Genomic DNA, 20098 nt, shown 5'->3' with positions numbered 1-20098 from the left:
AGTAAAATGCTACGGTGCCGTGACTCACATTTGCGAAAAAACCTAAGGACCATATTCAAGTCGCGTGTAACGTCGAAAAAATCATCTGCAAAAAATTGGGTGCAACACGAGGACTTCCTAAGAAAATGGGTGAAATATAAAGACTTCGCAGGAGGTCACCATCCTAGTGCTACTCTCGCCCAAGCACCCTTAACTTGCGGAGTTCTGATAGAATCCGTTGCATTGGTGCTGGTATGATTGCTCATGTTTCATTTTGCGCTGCAAATACATACACTTTTTCTCCCTCCATCCCCCCTCCCGTCATTTGTTTCCTTGTGCGTGCACTCTGCATCTATCCTTCTCGTTCTAATATCGATTAAAATGCCCCAGCTTCTTGACTCACATTTGCGTATAAACCAATGGACCCTAATTCCGGTGCATTAGTGCTGGTATGATCGCACCTGTTTAATTTTGCGCTGCAAATACATAAACTTCTTCTCCTTTCTTCCCCCTCCCGTCATTTGTTTCCTTGTGCGTGCGCACTGCACCTCTCGTTCTCGTTCAAATATCAAGTAAAATGCCACAGCGCCATGACTCACATTTGCAAATAAATTTGTGGACCATAATTAAAGTCGCGCGTAACGTCGAACGACACATCTGAAAAAAAGAAAATGGGTGCAACACGAGGACTTCACAAGAAAATGGGTGAAATATAAGGACTTCGCAGGAGGTAACCCACGCAAGTACTACCCTCGCCCAAGCACCCTTACCTACGGAGTTCTGATGGGATCCGGTGCATTTGTGCTGGTGTGACCGCACCAGTTTAATTTCGTTCTGAAAATACATACACTCCTTCTTCCCTCCCCCCCTTCCATCAATTGTTTCCTTGTGCGTTCACACTGCACCTCTCCTTCTCGTTCTAATATCGATTAAAATGGCCCTGCTTCTTGACTCACATTTGCGTATAAACAAGCGGACCCCAGTTCCAGTCGCGCGAAACGTCGAACGACCCGTCTGAAAAAAAATTTGTGCGACACGAGGACTTCCCAGGAGGTCACCCATGCGAGTACTACTCTCGCCCAAGCACACTTAACTGCGGAGTTCTGATGAGATCCGGTGCATTAGTGCTGGTATGATCGCACTCGTTTAATTCCGCGCTGCAAATACATAAACTCCTTCCCCTTTCTTCCCCCTCCCGTCATTTGTTTCCTTGTGCGTGCGCACTGCACCTCCCATGCTCGTTCTAATATAAAGTAAAATGCTACGGTGCCGTGACTCACATTTGCGAATAAACCTGACGACCATAATTCAAGTCGTGCGTATCGTCGAAAGAATCATCTGCAAAAAAATGGGTGCAACACGAGGACTTCCTAAGAAAATTGGTGAAATATAAGGACTTTGCAGGAGGTCACCCATCCTAGTGCTACTCTCGCCCAAGCACCCTTAACTTGCGGAGTTTTGATAGAATCCGTCGCATTGGTGCTGGTATGATTGCTCATGTTTCATTCTGCGCTGCAAATACATACATTTTTTCTCCCTCCATCCCCCCTCCCGTCATTTGTTTCCTTGTGCGTGCACTCTGCATCTCTCCTTCTGGTTCTAATATCGATTAAAATGCCCCTGCTTCTTGACTCACATTTGCGTATGAACCAGGGGACCCTAGTTCCAGTCGCGCGAAACGTCGAACGACCCGTCTAAAAAAAAAATTAATGCGACACGAGGACTTCCCTGGAGGTCACCCATCCGAGTACTACTCTCGCCCAAGCACACTTAACTGCGGAGTTCTGATGGGATCCGTTGCATTAGTGCTGGTATGATCGCACCAAATTAATTTTGCGCTGCAAATACATAAATTCCTTCCCCTTTCTTCCCCCTCCTGTCATTTGTTTCCTTGTGCGTGCGCACTGCACCTCTCGTTCTCATTCAAATATGAAGTAAAATGCCACGGCGCCGTGACTCACATTTGTGAATAAATCTGCGGACCATAATTAAAGTCGCGCGTAACTTCGAACGACACATCTGAAGAAAAGAAAATGGGTGTAACACGAGAACTTCCTAGGAGGTAACCCATCATTGTACTACTTTCGCCAAAGCACACTTAACTGCGGAGTTCTGATGGGATCCGGTGCATTTATGCTGGTATAATCGCACCTCTTTAATTTCGCACTGCAAATACATAAACTCCTTCTCCTTTCTTCCCCCTCCCATCATTTGTTTCCTTGTGCGTGCGCACTGCACCTCTCGTTCTCGTTCAAATATCAGGTAAAATGCCACAGTGCCGTGACTCACATTTGCGAATAAATGTGCGGACCATAATTAAAGTCGCGCGTAACTTCGAACGGCACATCTGAAAAAAAGAAAATGGGTGCAACACGAGATCCTCCCAGAAGGTAACCCATCATTGTACTACTTTCGCCAAAGCACACTTAACTGCGGAGTTCTGATGGGATCCGGTGCATTTGTGCTGGTGTGACCGCACCTGTTTAATTTCGTGCTGAAAATACATACACTCCTTCTTCCCTCCCCCCCTCCCATCATTTGTTTCCTTGTGCATTCACACTGCACCTCTCCTTCTCGTTCTAATATCGATTAAAATGCCCCTGATTCTTGACTCACATTTGCGTATAAACCAGCGGACCATAGTTCCAGTCGCGCGTAACGTCGAACGACCCATCTAAAAAAAATTGTTGCGATACGAGGACTTCCCAAGAGGTCACCCAACAGAGTACTACTCTCGCCAAAGCATACTTAACTGCAGAGTTCTGATAGGATCCAGTGCATTAGTGCTGGTATGATGCCACTTGTTTAATTTTGCGCTTCAAATACATACACTCATTCTCTTTTCTTCCTCATCCGTCATTTGTTTCCTTGTGCGTGCGCACTGCACCTCCCGTACTCGTTCTAATATCAAGTAAAATGCCATGGCGCCGTGACTCACATTTGCAAATAAACCTACGGACCATAAATCAAGTCGCGCGTAACGTCGAAAGAATCATCTGCAAAAAGAAGGGTGCAACACGAGGACCTCCCAAGAAAATGGGTGAAATATAAGGACTTCGCAGGAGGTCACCCATCCGAGTACTTTTCTCGCCCAAGCACCCTTAACTACGGAGTTCTGATAGAATCCGTTGCATTAGTGCTGGTATGATCCCTCATGTTTCATTCTGCACTGCAAATACATACACTCTTTCTCCTTCAATCCCCCCTCTCGTCATTTGTTTCCTTGTGCGTGCGCACTGTACCTCTCGTTCTCGTTCAAATATAGAGTAAAATGCCACGGCGCCGTGACTCACCTTTGCAAATGAACCAGCGGTTTATAATTCCATTCGTGCGTAACGTCGAACAACCCATCTGGAAAAAAATAGGTGCAACACGAGGGCTTCCCAGGTGGTCACCGATCCGAGTACTACTCTCGCCCAAGCACTCTTAACTGCGGAGTTCTGATGGGATCCGGGGCTGTAGTGCTGGTATGATCGCACCTGTTTAATTATGCGCTGCAAATACATACACTCCTCCTTTCTTCCCCCACCCGTCATTTGTTTTCTTGTGCGTTCACACTTCACCTCTCATTCTCGTTCTAATATCGATTAAAATGCCCCTACTTCTTGACTCACATTTGCGTATAAACCAGCGGACCCTAGTTCCAGACGCGCGTAACGTCGAACGACCCGTCTGAAAAAAAATTGGTGCGACACGAGGACTTCCAAGGAGATCAACCATCCGAGTACTAATCTCGCCCAAGCACACTTAACTGCAGAGTTCGGATGGGATTCGGGGCTTTAGTGCTGGTATGATCGCACCTGTTTAGTTTTTAGGCTGCAAATACATAAACTCATTCCCCTTTCTTCCTCCTCCCTTCATTTGTTTCCTTGTGCGTGCGCACTGCACCTCCCGTTCTCGTTCTAATATCAAGTAAAATGCTACAGCGCCGTGACTCACATTTGCGAATAAACCTGAGGACCATAATTCAAGTCGCGCGTAACGTCGAAAGAATCATCTGCAAAAAAATGGGTGCAACACGAGGACTTCACAAGAAAATGGGTGAAATATAAGGACTTCGCAGGAGGTAACCCATGGTAGTACTACTCTCGCCCAAGCACCCTTACCTACGGAGTTCTGATAGAATCTGTTGCATTTGTGCTTGTTTGATCGCACCTGTTTCATTTCCTGCTGAAAATACATACACACCTTCTCCTTCCCTCCCCCTCCCATCAATTGTTTCCTTGTGCGTTCACACTACACCTCTCATTCTCGTTCTAATATCGATTAAAATGCCCCTACTTCTAGACTCACATTTGCGTATAAACCAGCGGACACGAGTTCCAGTCGCGCGTAACGTCGAACGACCCGTCTGAAAAAAAATTATTGCGATACGAGGATTTCCCAAGAGGTCACCCATCCGAGCACTACTCTCGCCCAAGCACACTTAACTACAGAGTTCTGATGGGATCCAGTGCATTAGTGCTGGTATGATGCCACTTGTTTAATTTTGCGCTTCAAATACATACACTCCTTCTCTTTTCCTCCTCTTCCCGTCATTTGTTTCCTTGTAGGTGCGCACTGCACCTCTCGTACTCGTTCTAATATCAAGTAAAATGCCACGGTGCCGTGACTCACATTTGCGAATAAACCTGCGGACCATAAATCAAGTCGCGCGTAACGTCGAAAGAATCATCTGCAAAAAGATGGGTGCAACACGAGGACCTCCCAAGAAAATGGGTGAAATATAAGGACTTCGCAGGAGGTCACCCATTCGAGCACTAATCTCGCCCGAGCACACATAACTGCGGAGTTCTGATGGGATACGGTGCATTAGTGCTGGTATGATCGCACCTATTTAATTTTGCGCAGCAAATACATAAACTCATTCCCCTTTCTTCCCCCTCCCGTCATTTGTTTCCTTGTGCGTGCGCACTGCACCTCCCGTTCTCGTTCTAATATCAAGTAAAATTCTACAGCGTCTGACTCACATTTGCGAATAAACCTGAGGACCATAATTCAACTCGCGCGTAACGTCGAAAGAATCATCTGCAAAAAAATGGGTGCAACACGAGGACTTCACAAGAAAATGGGTGAAATATAAGGACTTCGCAGGAGGTAACCCATGCTAGTACTACTCTCGCCCAAGCACCCTTACCTACGGAGTTCTGATAGAATCCGTTGCATTAGTGCTGGTATGATCGCACCTGTTTCATTTCGTGCTGAAAATACATACACTCCTTCTCCTTCCCTCCCCCTCCCATCAATTGTTTCCTTGTGCGTTCACATTGCACCTCTCCTTCTCGTTCTAATATCGATTAAAATGCCCCTGCTTCTTGACTCACATTTGCGTATAAACCAGCGGACCCTAGTTCCAGTCGCCCGTAACGTCGAACGACCCGTCTGAAAAAAAATTTGTGCGACACGCGGACTTCAAAGGAGGTCACCGATCCGAGTACTACTCTCGCCCAAGCACACTTAACTGCGGAGTTTTGATGGGATCCGGTGCATTAGTGCTGGTATGATCGCACCCGTTTAATTCCGCGCTGCAAATACATAAACTCCTTCTCCTTTCTTCCCCCTCCCGTCATATGTTTCCTTGTGCGTGCGCTCTGCATCTCTCTTTCTCGTTCTAATATCAAGTAATATGCCCCGGCACCATGACTCACATTTGTAAATGAACCAGTGGTTTATAATTCCATTCGCCCGTAACGTCAAACAACCCATCCGAAAAAAATAGGTGCAACACGAGGGCTTCCCAGGTGGTCACCCATCCGAGTACTACTCTCCCCAAAGCACACTTAACTGCGGAGTTCTGATGGGATCCGGAGCTTTAATGCTGGTATGATAGCACCTGTTTAATTTCGCGCTGCAAATACATACACTCCTACTCATTTCTTCCCCCTCCCGTCATTTGTTTCCTTGTGGGTTCACACTTCACCTCTCATTCTCGTTCTAATATCGATTAAAATGCCCCTGCTTCTTGACTCACATTTGCGTATAAACCAGCGGACCCTAGTTCCATACGCGCGTAACGTCGAACGACCCGTCTGAAAAAAAATTGGTGCGACACAAGGACTTCCCATGAGGTCACCCATCCGAGTACTAATCTCGCCCAAGCAAACTTCACTGCGGAGTTCTGATGGGATCCAGTGCATTAGAGCTGGTATGATCGCACCTGTTTAATTTCGCACTGCAAATACATAAACTCATTCCCCTTTCTTCCCCCTCCCGTCATTTGTTTCCTTGTGCGTGCGCACTGCACCTCCCGTTCTCGTTCTAATATCAAGTAAAATGCTACAGTGCCGTGACTCACATTTGTGAATAAACCTGAGGACCATAATTCAAGTCGCGCGTAACGTCGAAGGAATCATCTGCAAAAAAATTGGTGCAACACGAGGACTTCACAAGAAAATGGGTGAAATATAAGGACTTCGCAGGAGGTAACCCATGCTAGTACTACTCTCGCCCAAGCACCCTTACCTGCGGAGTTCTGATAGAATCCGTTGCATTAGTGCTGGTATGATCGCACCTGTTTCATTTCGTGCTCAAAATACATATACTCCTCCTCCTTCCCTCCCCCTCCCATCAATTGTTTCCTTGTGCGTTCACACTGCACCTCTCCTTCTCGTTCTAATATCGATTAAAATGCCCCTGCTTCTTGACTCACATTTGCGTATAAACCAGCGGACCCCAGTTCCAGTCACGCGTAACGTCGAACGACCCGTCTGAAAAAAAATCGGTGCGACACGAGGAATTCCCAGGAGGTCACCCATCCGAGTACTACTCTCGCCCAAGCACATTTAACTGCGGAGTTATGATGGGATCCGGTGCATTAGTGGTGGTATGATCGCATCCGTTTAATTCTGCGCTGCAAATACATAAACTCCTTCTCCTTTCTTCCCCCTCCCGTCATATGTTTCTTTGTGCGTGCGCTCTGCATCTCTCTTTCTCGTTCTAATATCAAGTAATATGCCCCGGCACCGTGACTCACCTTTGCAAATGAACCAGCGGTTTATAATTCCATTCTCGCGTAAAGTCGAACAACCCATCCGAAAAAAAATAGGTGCAACACGAGGGCTTACCAGGTGGTCACCCATCCGAGTACTACTCTCACCCAAGCACACTTAACTGCGGAGTTCTGATTGGATCCGGAGCTTTAGTGCTGGTATGATAGCACCTGTTTAATTTCGCACTGCAAATACATACACTCCTTCTCTTTTCTTCCCCCTCCCGTCATTTGTTTCCTTGTGCGTTCACACTTCACCTTTCATTCTCGTTCTAATATCGATTTAAATGCCCCTGCTTCTTGACTCACATTTGCGTAAAAACCAGCGAACCCTAGTTCCAGACGCGCGTAACGTCGAACGACCCGTCTGAAAAAAAATTGGTGCGACACGAGGACTTCCCAGGAGGTCAACCATCCGAGTACTAATCTCGCCAAGCACACTTAACTGCGGATTTCTGATGGGACCTGGGGCTTTAGTGCTGGTATACGCACCTGTTTAGTTTCGCGCTGCAAATACATACACTCCTTCTCCTTTCTTCCTCCTCCCGTCATTTGTTTCCTTGTGCGTTCACACTTCACCTCTCATTCTCGTTCTAATATCGATTAAAATGCCCCTGCTTCGTGACTCACATTTGCGTATAAACCAGCGGACCCAAGTTCCAGACGCGCGTAACGTCGAACGACCTGTCTGAAAAAAAATTGGTGCGACACGAGGACTTCCCAGGAGGTCACCCATCAGAGTACTAATCTTGCCCAAGCACACTTCACTGCGGAGTTCTGATGGGATCCGGTGCATTAGTGCTGGTATGATCGCACCCGTTTAATTTTGCGCTGCAAATACTTAAACTCATTCCCCTTTCTTCCCCCTCCCGTCATTTATTTCCTTGTGCGTGCGCACTGCACCTCTCGTTCTCATTCAAATATCAAGTAAAATTCCACGGCGCCGTAACTCACATTTGCGAATAAACCTGCGGACCATAATTAAAGTCGCGCTTAACGTCGAACGGCACATCTAAAAAAAAGAAAATGGGTGCAACACGAGAACTTCCCAGGAGGTAACCCATCATTGTACTACTTTCGCCAAAGCACACTTAACTGCGGAGTTCTGATGGGATCCGGTGCATTTGTGCTGGTGTGATCGCACCTGTTTAATTTCGTGCTGCAAATACATACACTCCTTCTCATTTCTTCCCCCTCCCGTAATTTGTTTCCTTGTGCGTTCACACTTCACCTCTCCTTCTCGTTCTAAAATCGATTAAAATACCCCTGATTCTTGACTCACATTTGAGTATAAACCAGCGGACCATAGTTCCAGTCGCGCGTAACATCGAACGACCCGTCTGAAAAAAAATTGGTGCAACACAAGGACTTCCCAGGAGGTCACCCATCCCAGTAATACTCTCGCCCAAGCACACTTAACTGCAAAGTTCTGATGGGATCCAGTGCATTAGTGCTGGTATGATCGCACCCGTTTAATTTCGCGCTGCAAATACATAAACTCCTTCTCCTTTCTTCCCCCTCCCGTCATTTGTTTCCCTGTGCGTGCGCACTGCACCTCCCGTGCTCGTTTTAATATCAAGTAAAATACTACGGTGCCGTGACTCACATTTGCGAATAAACCTGGGGACCATAATTCAAGTCGCGCGTAACGTCGAAAGAATCATCTGCAAAAAAATGGGTGCGACACGAGGACTTCCCAGGAGGTCACCTATCCGAGTACTAATCTCGCTCAAGCACACTTGACTGCGGAGTTCTGATGGGATCCGGTGCATTAGTGCTGGTACGATCGCACCTGTTTAACTTTGCACTGCAAATACATAAACTCATTCCCCTTTCTTCCCCCTCCCGTCATTTGTTTCCTTGTGCGTGCGCACTGCACCTCCCGTGCTCCTTCTAATATAAAGTAAAATGCTATGGTGCCGTGACTCACATTTGCGAATAAACCTGAGGACCATAATTCAAGTCGCGCGTATCGTCGAAAGAATCATCTGCAAAAAAATGGGTGCAACACGAGGACTTCCTAAGAAAATGGGGGAAATATAAGGACTTCGCAGGAGGTAACCCATGCTAGTACTACTCTCGCCCAAGCACCCTTACCTACGGAGTTCTGATAGAATTCGTTGCATTAGTGCTGGTATGATCGCACCTGTTTCATTTCGTGCTGAAAATACAAACACTCCTTCTCCTTCCCTCCCCCTCCCATCAATTGTTTCCTTGTGTGTTCACACTGCACCTCTTCTTCTCGTTCTAATATCGATTAAAATGCCCCTGCTTCTTGACTCACATTTGCGTATAAACCAGCGGAACCTAGTTCCAGTCGCGCGTAACGTCGAACGACTCGTCTGAAAAAAAATTGGTGCGACACGAGGACTTCGCAGGAGGTCACCCATCCGAGTACTACTCTCGCCCAAGCACACTTAACTGCAGAGTTCTGATGGGATCCGGTGCATTAGTGCTGGTATGATCGCACCTGTTTAATTTCGCGCTGCAAATACATAAATTCCTTCTCCTTTCTTCCCCCTCCCGTCATTTGTTTCCAAGTTCGTGCGCACTGCACCTCTCGTTCTCGTTCAAATATCAAGTACAATGCCACGGTGCCGTGACTCACATTTGCGAATAAATCTTCGGACCATAATTAAAGTCGCGCGTAACGTCGAACGACACATCTGAAAAAAAGAAAATGGGTGCAACACGAGAACTTCCCACGAGGTAACCCATCATTGTACTACTTTCACCAAAGCACACTTAACTGCGGAGTTCTGATGGGATCCGGTGCATTTGTGCTGGTATGATCGCACCTGTTTAATTTTGCACTGCAAATACATAAACTCATTCCCCTTTCTTCCCCCTCCCGTCATTGTTTCCTTGTGCGTGCGCACTGCACCTCCCGTGCTCCTTCTAATATAAAGTAAAATACTACGGTGCCGTGACTCACATTTACGAATAAACCTGAGGACCATAATTCAAGTCGCGCGTATCGTCGGAACAATCATCTGCAAAAAAAATGGGTGCAACACAAGGACTTCCTAAGAAAATTTGTGAAATATAAGGACTTCGCAGGAGGTCACCCATCCTAGTGCTACTCTCGCCCTAGCACCCTTAACTTGCGGAGTTCTGATAGAATCCGTTGCACTGGTGCTGGTATGATTGCTCATGTTTCATTCGGCGCTGCAAATACATACACTTTTTCTCCCTCCATCCCCCCTCCCGTCATTTGTTTCCTTGTGCGTGCGCACTGCACCTCCCGTGCTCGTTCTAATATAAAGTAAAATGCTACGGTGCCGTGACTCATATTTGTGTAGAAACCTGAGGACCATAATTCAAGTTGCGCGTATCGTCGAAAGAATCATCTGCAAAAAAATGGGTGCAACACAAGGACTTCCTAAGAAAATTAGAAAGAATCATCTGCAAAAAGACGGGTGCAACACAAGGACCTCCCAAGAAAATGGGTGAAATATAAGGACTTCGCAGGAGGTCACCCATCCGAGTACTTTTTTCGCCCAAGCACCCGTAACTGCGGAGTTCTGATAGAATCCGTTGCATTAGTGCTGGTATGATCCCTCATGTTTCATTCTGCACTGCAAATACATACACTCTTTCTCCTTCCATCCCCCCTCCCGTCATTTGTTTCCTTGTGCGTGCACTCTGCATCTCTCTTTCTCGTTCTAATATCAAGTAATATGCCCCGGCACCGTGACTCACCTTTGCAAATGAACCAGCGGTTTATAATTCCATTCACGCGTAACGTCGAACAACCCATCCGAAAAAAAAATAGGTGCAACACGAGGGCTTCTCCGGTGGTGATCCATCCGAGTACTACTCTCGCCCAAGCACACTTAACTGCGGAGTTCTGATGGGATCCGGAGCTTTAGTGCTGGTATGATCGCACCTGTTTAATTTCACGCTGCAAATATATACACTCCTTCTCCTTTCTTCCCCCTCCCGTCAATTGTTTCCTTGTGCGTTCACACTTCACCTCTCATTCTCGTTCTAATATCGATTAAAAAGCCCCTGCTTCTTGACTCACATTTGCGTATAAACCAGCGGACCCTAGTTCCAGACGCGCGTAACGTCGAACGACCCGTCTGAAAAACAATTGGTGCGACACGAGGACTTCCCAAGAGGTCACCCATCTGAGTTCTAATCTCGCCCAAGCACACTTAACTGCGGAGTTCTGATTGGATCCGGTGCATTAGTGCTGGTATTATCGCAATTGTTTAATTTTGTGCTGCAAATACATAAACTCATTCCCCTTTCTTTCCCCTCCCGTCATTTGTTTCCTTGTGCGTGAGCACTGCACCTCCCGTTCTCGTTCTAATATCAAGTAAAATGCTATAGCGCCGTGACTCACATTTGCGAATAAACCTGAGGACCATAATACAAGTCGCGCATAACGTCGAAAGAATCATCTGCAAAAAAATGGGTGCAACACGAGGACTTCACAAGAAAATGTGTCAAATATAAGGACTTCGCAGGAGGTAACCCATGCTAGTACTACTCTCGCCCAAGCACCCTTACCTACGGAATTCTGATAGAATCCGTTGCATTAGTGCTGGTATGATCGCACCTATTTCATTTCGCGCTGCAAATACATACACTCCTTCTCCTTTCTTCCCCCTCCCGTCATTTGTTTCCTTGTGCGTGCGCACTGCACCTCTCGTTCTCGTTCAAATATCAAGTCAAATACCACGGCGCCATGACTCACATTTGCGAATAGATCTGCGGACCATAATTAAAGTTGCGCGTAACGTCGAACGGCACATCTGACTAAAAGAAAATGGGTGCAACACGAGAACTTCCCAGGAGGTAACCCATCATTGTACTACTTTTGCCAAAGCACACTTAACTGCAGAGTTCTGATGGGATCCGGTGCATTTGTGCTGGTGTGACCGCACCTGTTTAATTTCGTGCCGAAAATACATACACTCCTTCTTCCCTCCCCCCTCCCATCATTTGTTTCCTTGTGCGTTCACACTGAACCTCTCCTTTTCGTTCTAATATCGATTAAAATGCCCCTGATTCTTGACTCACATTTGCGTATAAACCGGACCATAGTTTCAGTCGCGCGTAACGTCGAACGACCCATCTGAAAAAAAATTGTTGCGATACGAGGACTTTCCAAGAGGTCACCCATCCGAGTATTACTCTCGCCCAAGCACACTTAACTGCAGAGTTCTGATGGGATCCAGTGCATTAGTGCGGGTATGATGCCACTTGTTTAATTTTGCGCTTCAAATACATACACTCTTTCTCTTTTCTTCCTCCTATCGTCATTTGTTTCCTTGTGCGTGCGCACTGCACCTCCCGTACTACTTCTAATATCAAGTAAAATGCCACGGCGCCGTGACTCACATTTGCGAATAAACCTGCGGACCATAAATCAAGTCGCCCGTAACGTCGAAAGAATCATCTGCAAAAAGATGGGTGCAACACGAGGATCTCCCAAGAAAATGGGTGAAATATAAGGACTTCGCAGGAGGTCACCCATCCGAGTACTACTCTCGCCCAAGCACACTTAAATGCGGAGTTGTGATGGGATCCAGTGCATTAGTGCTGGTATGATCGCACCTGTTTAATTTCGCGCTGCAAATACATAAACTCCTTCTCCTTTCTTCCCCCTCCCGTCATTTGTTTCCTTGTGCGTGCGCACTGCACCTCTCGTTCTCGTTCAAATATCAGGTAAAATGCCACGGCCCCGTGACTCACATTTGCGAATAAATCTGCGGACCATAATTAAAGTCGCGCGTAACGTCGAACGGCACATCTGAAAAAAAGAAAATGGGTGCAACACGAGAACCTCCCAGGAGGTAACCCATCATTGTACTACTTTCGCCAAAACACACTTAACTGCGGAGTTCAGATGGGATCCTGTGCATTTGTGCTGGTGTGACCGCACCTGTTTAATTTCGTGCTGAAAATACATACACTCCTTCTTCCCTCCCCCCCTCCCATCATTTGTTTCCTTGTGCGTTCACACTGCACCTCTCCTTCTCGTTCTAATATCGATTAAAATGCCCCTGATTCTTGACTCACATACACTCCTTCTTCCCTCCCCCCCTCCCATCATGGGGTCCGCTGGTTTATACGCAAATGTGAGTCAAGAAGCAGGGGCATTTTAATCGATATTAGAACGAGAAAGAGAGGTGCAGTGTGAACGCACAAGGAAACAATTGATGAGAGGGGGAGGGAAGGAGAAGGAGTGTATGTATTTTGAGCACGAAATGAAACAGGTGCGATCATACCAGCACTAATGCAACGGATTCTATCAGAACTCCGTAGGTAAGGATGCTTGGGCGAGAGTAGTACTAGCATGGGTTACCTCCTGCGAAGTCCTTATATTTCACCCATTTTCTTGTGAAGTCCTCGTGTTGCACCCACTTTTTTGCAGATGATTCTTTCGACGTTACGCGCGACTTGAATTATGGTCCTCAAGTTTATTCGCAAATGTGAGTCACGACACTGTAGAATTTTACTTGATATTAGAACGAGAACGGAAGGTGCAGTGCGCACGCACAAGGAAACAACTGACGGGAGGGGGAAGAAAGGGGAATGAGTTTATGTATTTGCAGCGCAAAATTAAACAGGTGCGATCATACCAGCACTAATGCACCGGATCCCATCAGAACTCTGCATTTATGTGTGCTCGGGCGAGATTAGTGCTCGGATGGGTGACCTCCTGCGAAGTCCTTATATTTCACCCATTTTCTTGGGAGGTCCTCGTGTTGCACCCATCTTTTTGCAGATGATTCTTTCGACGTTACGCGCGACTTGATTTATGGTCCGCAAGTTTATTCGCAAATGTGAGTCACGGCACCGTGGCATTTTACTTGATATTAGAACGAGTACAGGAGGTGCAGTGCGCACCCACAAGGAAACAAATGACGGGAGGAGGAAGAAAAGAGAAGGAGTGTATGTATTTGGAGCGCAAAATTAAACAAGTGGCATCATACCAGCATTAATGCACTGGATCCCATCGGAACTCTGCAGTTAAGTGTGCTTGGGCGAGAGTAGTGCTCGGATGGGTGACCTCTTGGGAAGTCCTCGTATCGCAACAATTTTTTTTCAGATGGGTCGTTCGACATTACGTGCGACTGGAACTATGGTCCGCTGGTTTATACGCAAATGTAAGTTAAGAAAAAGGGGCATTTTAATCGATATTAGAACGAGAAAAAGAGGTGCAGTGTAAGCGCACAAGGAAACAAATGATGGGAGGGGGGAGGGAAGAAGGAGTGTATGTATTTTCAGCACGAAATTAAACAGGTGCGGTCACACCAGCACAAATGCACCGGATCCCTTCATAACTCCGCAGTTAAGTGTGCTTTGGCGAAAGTAGTACAATGATGGGTTACCTCCTGGAAAGTTCTCGTGTTGCACCCATTTTCTTTTTTTCAGATGTGCCGTTCGACGTTACGCGCGACTTTAATTATGGTCCGCAGATTTATTCGCAAATGTGAGTCACGGCACCGTGGCATTTTACTTGATATTTGAACGAGAACGGGAGGTGCAGTGCGCACGCACAAGGAAACAAATGACGGGAGGAGGAAGAAAAGAGAAGAAGTGTATGTATTTGAAGCGCAAAATGAAACAAGTGGCATCATACCAGCACTAATGCATTGGATCCCATCAGAATTCTGCAGTTAAGTGTGCTTGGGCGAGAGTAGTAGTCGGATGGGTGACCTCTTGGGAAGTCCTCGTATCGCAACAACTTTTTTTCAGATGGGTCCTTCGACATTACGCGAGACTGGAACTATGGTCCGCTGGTTTATACGCAAATGTGAGTCAAGAATTAGGGGCATTTTAATCGATATTAGAACGAGAATGAGAGGTGTAGTGTGAACGCACAAGGAAACAAATGATGGGAGGGGGGAGAGAAGAAGGAGTGTATGTATTTTCAGAACGAAATTAAACAGGTGCGGTCACACCAGCACAATTGCAACGGATCCCATCAGAACTCCGCAGTTAAGTGTGCTTTGGCGAAAGTAGTACAATGATGGGTTACCTCATGGGAAGTTCTCGTGTTGCACCCATTTTTTTTTTTCAGATGTGCCGTTCGACGTTACGCGCGACTTTAATTATGGTCCGCAGATTTATTTGCAAATGTGAGTCACGGCGCCGTGGCATTTTACTTGATATTTGAACGAGAACGAGAGGTGCAGTGCGCATGCACAAGGAAACAAATGACGGGAGGGGGAAGAAAGGGGAATGAGTTTATGTATTTGCAGCGCGAAATTAAACAGGTGCGATCATACCAGCACTCATGCACCGGATCCCATCAGAACTCCGCAGTGAAGTGTGCATGGGCGAGATTAGTACTCGGATGGGTGACCTCCTGGGAAGTCCTCGTGTCGCACCAATTTTTTTTCAGACGGGTCATTTGACGTTACGCGCGTTTGGAACTAGGGTCTGCTGGTTTATACGCAAATGTGAGTCAAGAAGCAGGGGCATTTTAATCGATATTAGAACGAGAATGAGAGGTGAAGGGTGAACACACAGGGAAACAAATGACGGGAGGGGGAAGAAGGGAGAAGGAGTGTATGTATTTGCAGCGCGAAATTAAACAGGTTCGATCATACCAGCACTAATGCAACGAATTCTATCGGAACTCCGCAGTTAAGTGTGCTTGGGCGAGAGTAGCACTCGGATGGGTGACCACTTGGGAAGCCCTCGTGTTGCACCTATTTTTTTTCGGATGGTTTGTTCGACGTTACGCGCGAATAGAATTATAAACCGCTAGTTCATTTGCAAAGGTGAGTCACGGTACCGAGGCTTATTACTTGATATTAAAATGAGAAAGAGAGATGCAGAGTGCACGCACAAGGAAACAAATGACGGGAGGGGGGATGGGAGGAGAAAGAGTGTATGTATTTGCAGTGCAGAATGAAACATGAGGGATCATACCAGCACTAATGCAACAGATTCTATTCTTAACTCCGCAGTTAAGGGTGCTTGGGCGAGAAAATGTACTCGGATGGGTGACCTCCTACGAAGTCCTTATATTTCACCCATTTTCTTGGGAGGTCCTCGTGTTGCACCCATCTTTTTGCATATGATTCTTTCGACGTTACGCGCGACTTGATTTATGGTCCGCAAGTTTATTCGCAAATGTGAGTCACGGCACCGTGGCATTTTACTTGATATTAGAACGAGTACGGGAGGTGCAGTGCGCACGCACAAGGAAACAAATGACGGGATGAGGAAGAAAAGAGAAGGAGTGTATGTATTTGAAGCGCAAAATTAAATAAGTGGCATCATACCAGCACTAATGCACTGGATCCCATCAGAACTCTGTAGTTAAGTGTGCTAGGTCGAGAGTAGTACTCGGATGGGTGACCTCTTTGGAAGTCCTCGTATCGCAACAATTTTTTTTCAGATGGGTCGTTCGACGTTACGCGCGACTAGAACTATGGTCCGCTGGTTTATACGCAAATGTGAGTCAAGAATCATGGGCATTTTAATCGATATTAGGACGAGAAGGAGAGTTGCAGTATGAACGCACAAGGAAACAAATGATGGGAGGCAGGGAGGGAAGAAGGAGTGTATGTATTTTCACACGAAATTAAACAGGTGCGGTCACACCAGCACAAATGCACCGGATCCCATCAGAACTCCGCAGTTAAGTGTGCTTTGGCGAAAGTAGTACAATGATGGGTTACCTGCTGGGAAGTTCTCGTGTCGCACCCATTTTCTTTTTTTCAGATGTGCCGTTCGACGTTACGCGCGACTTTAATTATGGTCCGCAGATTTATTCGCAAATGTGAGTCACGGCGTCGTGGCATTTTAGTTGATATTTGAACGAGAACGAGAGGTTCAGTGCGCACGCACAAGGAAACAAATGACGGGAGGGGGAAGAAAGGAGAAGGAGTTTATGTATTTGCAGCGCGAAATTAAACAGGTGCGATCATACCAGCACTAATGCACCGGATCCCATCAGAACTCCGCAGTTAAGTGTTGTTGGGCGAGAGTAGTACTCGGATGGGTGACCTCGTGGGAAGTCCTCGTGTCCCACTAATTTTTTTTTTAGACGGGTCGTTCGACGTTACGCGCGACTGGAACTAGGGTCCACTGGTTTATACGCAAATGTGAGTCAAGAAGCAGGGGCATTTTAATCGATATTAGAACGAGAAGGAGAGATGCAGAGTGCACGCACAAGGAAACAAATGACGGGAGGGGGGATGGAGGGAGAAAAAGTGTATGTATTTGCTGCGCAGAATGAAATATGAGCAATCATACCAGCACCAATGCAACGGATTCTATCAGAACTCCGCAAGTTAAGGGTGCTTGGGCGAGAGTAGCACTAGGATGGGTGACCTCCTGCGAAGTCCTTATATTTCACCCATTTTCTTAGGAAGTCCTCGTGTTGCAATCATTTTTTTGCAGATGATTCTTTCGACGATACGCGCGACTTCAATTATGGTCCTCAGGTTTATTCGCAAATATGAGTCACGTCACCGTAGCATTTTACTTTATATTAGAACGAGCACGGGAGGTGCAGTGCGCACGCACAAGGAAACAAATGACAGGAGGGGGAAGAAAGGAGAAGGAGTTTATGTATTTACAGCGCGGAATTAAACGGGTGCGATCATACTAGCACTAATGCACCGGATCCCATCAGAATTCCGCAGTTAAGTGTGCTTTGGCGAGAGTAGTACTCGGATTTGTGACCTCCTGGGAAGTCTTCGTGTCGCACCAATTTTTTTTCAGACGGGTCGTTCGACGTTACGCGCGACTGGAACTAGGGTCCACTGGTTTATACGCAAATGTGAGTCAAGAAGCAAGGGCATTTTAATCGATATTAGAACGAGAAGGAGAGGTGCAGTGTGAACGCACAAGGAAACAATTGATGGGAGGGGGAGGGAAGGAGAAGGAGTGTATGTATTTTCAGCACGAAATGAAACAGGTGCGATCATACCAACACTAATGCAACGGATTCTATCAGAACTTCGTAGGTAAGTGTGCTTGGGCCAGAGTAGTACTAGCATGGGTTACCTCTTGCGAAGTCCTTATATTTCAACCATTTTCTTCTGAAGTCCTCGTGTTGCACCCATTTTTTTGCAGACGATTCTTTCGACGTTAAGTGCGACTTGAATTATGGTCCTCAGGTTTATTCGCAAATGTGAGTCACAGCGCCGTAGCATTTTACTTGATATTAGAACGAGAACGGGAGGTGCAGTGCGCACGCACAAGGAAACAAATGACGGGAGGGGGAAGAAAGAGGAATGAGTGTATGTATTTGCAGCGTGAAATGAAACAGGTGCGATCATACAAGCACAAATGCACCAGATCCCATCAGAACTCCGCAGTTAAGTGTGCTTTGGCGAAAGTAGTACAACGATGGGTTACCTCGTGGGAAGTTCTCGTGTTGCACCCATTTTCTTTTTTTCAGATGTGCCGTTCGACGTTACGCGCGACTTCAATAATGGTCCGCAGATTTATTTGTAAATGTGAGTCACGGCATTGTGGCATTTTACTTGATATTTGAACGAGAACGAAAGGTGCAGTGTGCACGCACAAGGAAACAAATGACGGGAGGGGGAAGAAAGGAGAAAGAGTTTATGTATTGGTAGCGCAAAATTAAGTAGGTGCGATCATACCAGCACTAATGCACCGGATCCCATCAGAACTCCGCAGTTAAGTGTGCTTGGGCGAGAGTAGTACTCGGATGGGTGACCTCTTGGGAAGTCCTCGTGCCGTACTAATTTTTTTTTCAGACGGGTCGTTCGACGTTACGCGCGACTGGAACTTGAGTCCACTGGTTTATACGCAAATGTGAGTCAAGAAGCAGGGGCATTTTAATCGATATTAGAATGAGAAAGAGCTATGCAGAGTGCACGCACAAGGAAACTAATGACGGGAGGGGGGATGCAGGGAGAAAAAGTGTATGTATTTGCAGCGCAGAATGAAACAGGAGCAATCATACCAGCACCAATGCAACGGATTCTTTCAGAACTCCGCACGTTAAGGGTGCTTGGGCGAGAGTAGCACTAGGATGGGTGACCTCCTGCAAAGTCCTTATATTTCACCAATTTTCTTAGGAAGTCCTCTTGTTGCACCCATTTTTTTGCAGATGATTCTTTCGACGATACGCGCGACTTGAATTATGGTCCTCAGGTTTATTCGCAAATGTGAGTCACGGCGCCGTGGCATTTTACTTGATATTAGAACGAGCACGGGAGGTGCAGTGCGCACGCACAAGGAAACAAATGACGGGAGGGGGGATGGGAGGAGAAAGAGTGTATGTATTTGCAGTGCAGAATGAAACATGAGGGATCATACCAGCACTAATACAACGGATTCTATCAGAACTCCGCAGTTAAGGGTGCTTGGGCGAGAAAAGTACTCGGATGGGTGACCTCCTGCGAAGTCCTTATATTTCACCCATTTTCTTGGGAGGTTCTCGTGTTGCACCCATCTTTTTGCAGATGATTCTTTCGACGTTACGCGCGACTTGATTTATGGTCCGCAGGTTTATTCGCAAATGTGAGTCACTGCGCCGTGGCATTTTACTTGATATTAGAACGAGTACGGGAGGTGCAGTGCGCACGCACAAGGAAACAAATGACGGGAGGAGGAAGAAAAGAGAAGGAGTGTATGTATTTGAAGCGCAAAATTAAATAAGTGGCATCATACCAGCACTAATGCACTGGATCCCATCAGAACTCTGCAGTTCAGGGTGCTTGGGCGAGAGTAGTACTCGGATGGGTGACCTCTTGGGAAGTCCTCGTATCGCAATAATTTTTTTTCAGATGGGTCGTTCGACGTTACGCGCGACTGGAACTATGGTCCGCTGGTTTATACGCAAATTTGAGTCAAGAATCAGGAGCATTTTAATTGATATTCGAACGAGAAGGAGAGGTGCAGTGTGAACGCACAAGGAAACAAATGATGGGAGGGGGGGAGGGAAGAAGGAGTGTATGTATTTTAAGCACGAAATTAAACAGGTGCGGTCACACCAGCACTAATGCACCGAATCCCATCAGAACTCCGCAGTTAAGTGTGCTTTGGCGAAAGTAGTACAATGATGGGTTACCTCCTGGGAAGTTCTCGTGTTGCACCCATTTTTTTTTTTAGATGTGCCGTTCGACTTTACGCGCGACTTTAATTATGGTCCGCAGATTTATTTGCAAATGTGAG

At 46.6% G+C, this 20098-nt stretch overlaps 7 non-coding genes and 32 pseudogenes across 7 annotated transcripts; 14 read left to right on the top strand and 25 right to left on the bottom strand.

Annotated features, from left to right (window-relative positions):
* Positions 1 to 681: 681 nt before the first annotated feature.
* LOC148250715 (5S ribosomal RNA) lies at positions 682 to 800 on the bottom strand (annotated as a pseudogene).
* A 204-nt stretch (positions 801 to 1004) lies between these two features.
* LOC148250714 (5S ribosomal RNA) lies at positions 1005 to 1123 on the bottom strand. Its single transcript, XR_015815436.1, has one exon. It is a non-coding gene; the product is annotated as a 5S ribosomal RNA (ribosomal RNA).
* Positions 1124 to 1685: 562 nt separating this feature from the next.
* LOC148250713 (5S ribosomal RNA) lies at positions 1686 to 1804 on the bottom strand. Its single transcript, XR_015814982.1, has one exon. It is a non-coding gene; the product is annotated as a 5S ribosomal RNA (ribosomal RNA).
* A 209-nt stretch (positions 1805 to 2013) lies between these two features.
* Positions 2014 to 2132, bottom strand: LOC148250712 (5S ribosomal RNA; annotated as a pseudogene).
* A 209-nt stretch (positions 2133 to 2341) lies between these two features.
* LOC148250711 (5S ribosomal RNA) lies at positions 2342 to 2460 on the bottom strand (annotated as a pseudogene).
* Positions 2461 to 3341: 881 nt separating this feature from the next.
* LOC148250710 (5S ribosomal RNA) lies at positions 3342 to 3460 on the bottom strand. Its single transcript, XR_015815376.1, has one exon. It is a non-coding gene; the product is annotated as a 5S ribosomal RNA (ribosomal RNA).
* Positions 3461 to 3662: 202 nt separating this feature from the next.
* On the bottom strand, positions 3663 to 3781 carry LOC148250709 (5S ribosomal RNA; annotated as a pseudogene).
* Positions 3782 to 4341: 560 nt separating this feature from the next.
* Positions 4342 to 4459, bottom strand: LOC148250708 (5S ribosomal RNA; annotated as a pseudogene).
* Positions 4460 to 5372: 913 nt separating this feature from the next.
* LOC148250707 (5S ribosomal RNA) lies at positions 5373 to 5491 on the bottom strand (annotated as a pseudogene).
* Positions 5492 to 5695: 204 nt separating this feature from the next.
* LOC148250706 (5S ribosomal RNA) lies at positions 5696 to 5814 on the bottom strand (annotated as a pseudogene).
* Positions 5815 to 6019: 205 nt separating this feature from the next.
* Positions 6020 to 6138, bottom strand: LOC148250705 (5S ribosomal RNA; annotated as a pseudogene).
* Positions 6139 to 6697: 559 nt separating this feature from the next.
* On the bottom strand, positions 6698 to 6816 carry LOC148250704 (5S ribosomal RNA; annotated as a pseudogene).
* A 205-nt stretch (positions 6817 to 7021) lies between these two features.
* On the bottom strand, positions 7022 to 7140 carry LOC148250703 (5S ribosomal RNA; annotated as a pseudogene).
* A 526-nt stretch (positions 7141 to 7666) lies between these two features.
* LOC148250702 (5S ribosomal RNA) lies at positions 7667 to 7785 on the bottom strand. Its single transcript, XR_015815440.1, has one exon. It is a non-coding gene; the product is annotated as a 5S ribosomal RNA (ribosomal RNA).
* Positions 7786 to 7994: 209 nt separating this feature from the next.
* LOC148250701 (5S ribosomal RNA) lies at positions 7995 to 8113 on the bottom strand (annotated as a pseudogene).
* A 205-nt stretch (positions 8114 to 8318) lies between these two features.
* On the bottom strand, positions 8319 to 8437 carry LOC148250700 (5S ribosomal RNA; annotated as a pseudogene).
* A 205-nt stretch (positions 8438 to 8642) lies between these two features.
* Positions 8643 to 8761, bottom strand: LOC148250699 (5S ribosomal RNA; annotated as a pseudogene).
* Positions 8762 to 9320: 559 nt separating this feature from the next.
* Positions 9321 to 9439, bottom strand: LOC148250698 (5S ribosomal RNA). Its single transcript, XR_015814663.1, has one exon. It is a non-coding gene; the product is annotated as a 5S ribosomal RNA (ribosomal RNA).
* Positions 9440 to 9648: 209 nt separating this feature from the next.
* LOC148250697 (5S ribosomal RNA) lies at positions 9649 to 9767 on the bottom strand (annotated as a pseudogene).
* Positions 9768 to 10739: 972 nt separating this feature from the next.
* Positions 10740 to 10858, bottom strand: LOC148250696 (5S ribosomal RNA). Its single transcript, XR_015815551.1, has one exon. It is a non-coding gene; the product is annotated as a 5S ribosomal RNA (ribosomal RNA).
* Positions 10859 to 11063: 205 nt separating this feature from the next.
* On the bottom strand, positions 11064 to 11182 carry LOC148250695 (5S ribosomal RNA; annotated as a pseudogene).
* Positions 11183 to 11745: 563 nt separating this feature from the next.
* On the bottom strand, positions 11746 to 11864 carry LOC148250694 (5S ribosomal RNA; annotated as a pseudogene).
* Positions 11865 to 12064: 200 nt separating this feature from the next.
* LOC148250693 (5S ribosomal RNA) lies at positions 12065 to 12182 on the bottom strand (annotated as a pseudogene).
* Positions 12183 to 12418: 236 nt separating this feature from the next.
* On the bottom strand, positions 12419 to 12537 carry LOC148250692 (5S ribosomal RNA; annotated as a pseudogene).
* A 209-nt stretch (positions 12538 to 12746) lies between these two features.
* On the bottom strand, positions 12747 to 12865 carry LOC148250691 (5S ribosomal RNA; annotated as a pseudogene).
* Positions 12866 to 13904: 1039 nt separating this feature from the next.
* LOC148250690 (5S ribosomal RNA) lies at positions 13905 to 14022 on the top strand (annotated as a pseudogene).
* Positions 14023 to 14225: 203 nt separating this feature from the next.
* Positions 14226 to 14344, top strand: LOC148250689 (5S ribosomal RNA; annotated as a pseudogene).
* A 210-nt stretch (positions 14345 to 14554) lies between these two features.
* Positions 14555 to 14672, top strand: LOC148250688 (5S ribosomal RNA; annotated as a pseudogene).
* Positions 14673 to 14875: 203 nt separating this feature from the next.
* Positions 14876 to 14994, top strand: LOC148250687 (5S ribosomal RNA; annotated as a pseudogene).
* A 208-nt stretch (positions 14995 to 15202) lies between these two features.
* LOC148250686 (5S ribosomal RNA) lies at positions 15203 to 15321 on the top strand. Its single transcript, XR_015814946.1, has one exon. It is a non-coding gene; the product is annotated as a 5S ribosomal RNA (ribosomal RNA).
* A 205-nt stretch (positions 15322 to 15526) lies between these two features.
* On the top strand, positions 15527 to 15645 carry LOC148250685 (5S ribosomal RNA; annotated as a pseudogene).
* Positions 15646 to 16208: 563 nt separating this feature from the next.
* LOC148250684 (5S ribosomal RNA) lies at positions 16209 to 16326 on the top strand (annotated as a pseudogene).
* A 203-nt stretch (positions 16327 to 16529) lies between these two features.
* On the top strand, positions 16530 to 16648 carry LOC148250683 (5S ribosomal RNA; annotated as a pseudogene).
* A 209-nt stretch (positions 16649 to 16857) lies between these two features.
* On the top strand, positions 16858 to 16976 carry LOC148250682 (5S ribosomal RNA; annotated as a pseudogene).
* Positions 16977 to 17538: 562 nt separating this feature from the next.
* LOC148250681 (5S ribosomal RNA) lies at positions 17539 to 17657 on the top strand (annotated as a pseudogene).
* Positions 17658 to 18216: 559 nt separating this feature from the next.
* On the top strand, positions 18217 to 18335 carry LOC148250680 (5S ribosomal RNA; annotated as a pseudogene).
* A 209-nt stretch (positions 18336 to 18544) lies between these two features.
* LOC148250679 (5S ribosomal RNA) lies at positions 18545 to 18663 on the top strand (annotated as a pseudogene).
* Positions 18664 to 19581: 918 nt separating this feature from the next.
* On the top strand, positions 19582 to 19699 carry LOC148250678 (5S ribosomal RNA; annotated as a pseudogene).
* Positions 19700 to 19903: 204 nt separating this feature from the next.
* Positions 19904 to 20022, top strand: LOC148250677 (5S ribosomal RNA; annotated as a pseudogene).
* The last annotated feature ends 76 nt before the right edge of the window (positions 20023 to 20098 follow it).

Source organism: Carica papaya, chromosome 8 (genome assembly GCF_054855325.1).
Source record: "Carica papaya isolate Zhongbai chromosome 8, ASM5485532v1, whole genome shotgun sequence".
NCBI classification, from domain to species: Eukaryota; Viridiplantae; Streptophyta; class Magnoliopsida; order Brassicales; family Caricaceae; genus Carica; species Carica papaya.
The sequence above is the reverse complement of the archived record's forward strand: the minus strand, read 5'-3'. Positions and strand labels throughout refer to the sequence as shown.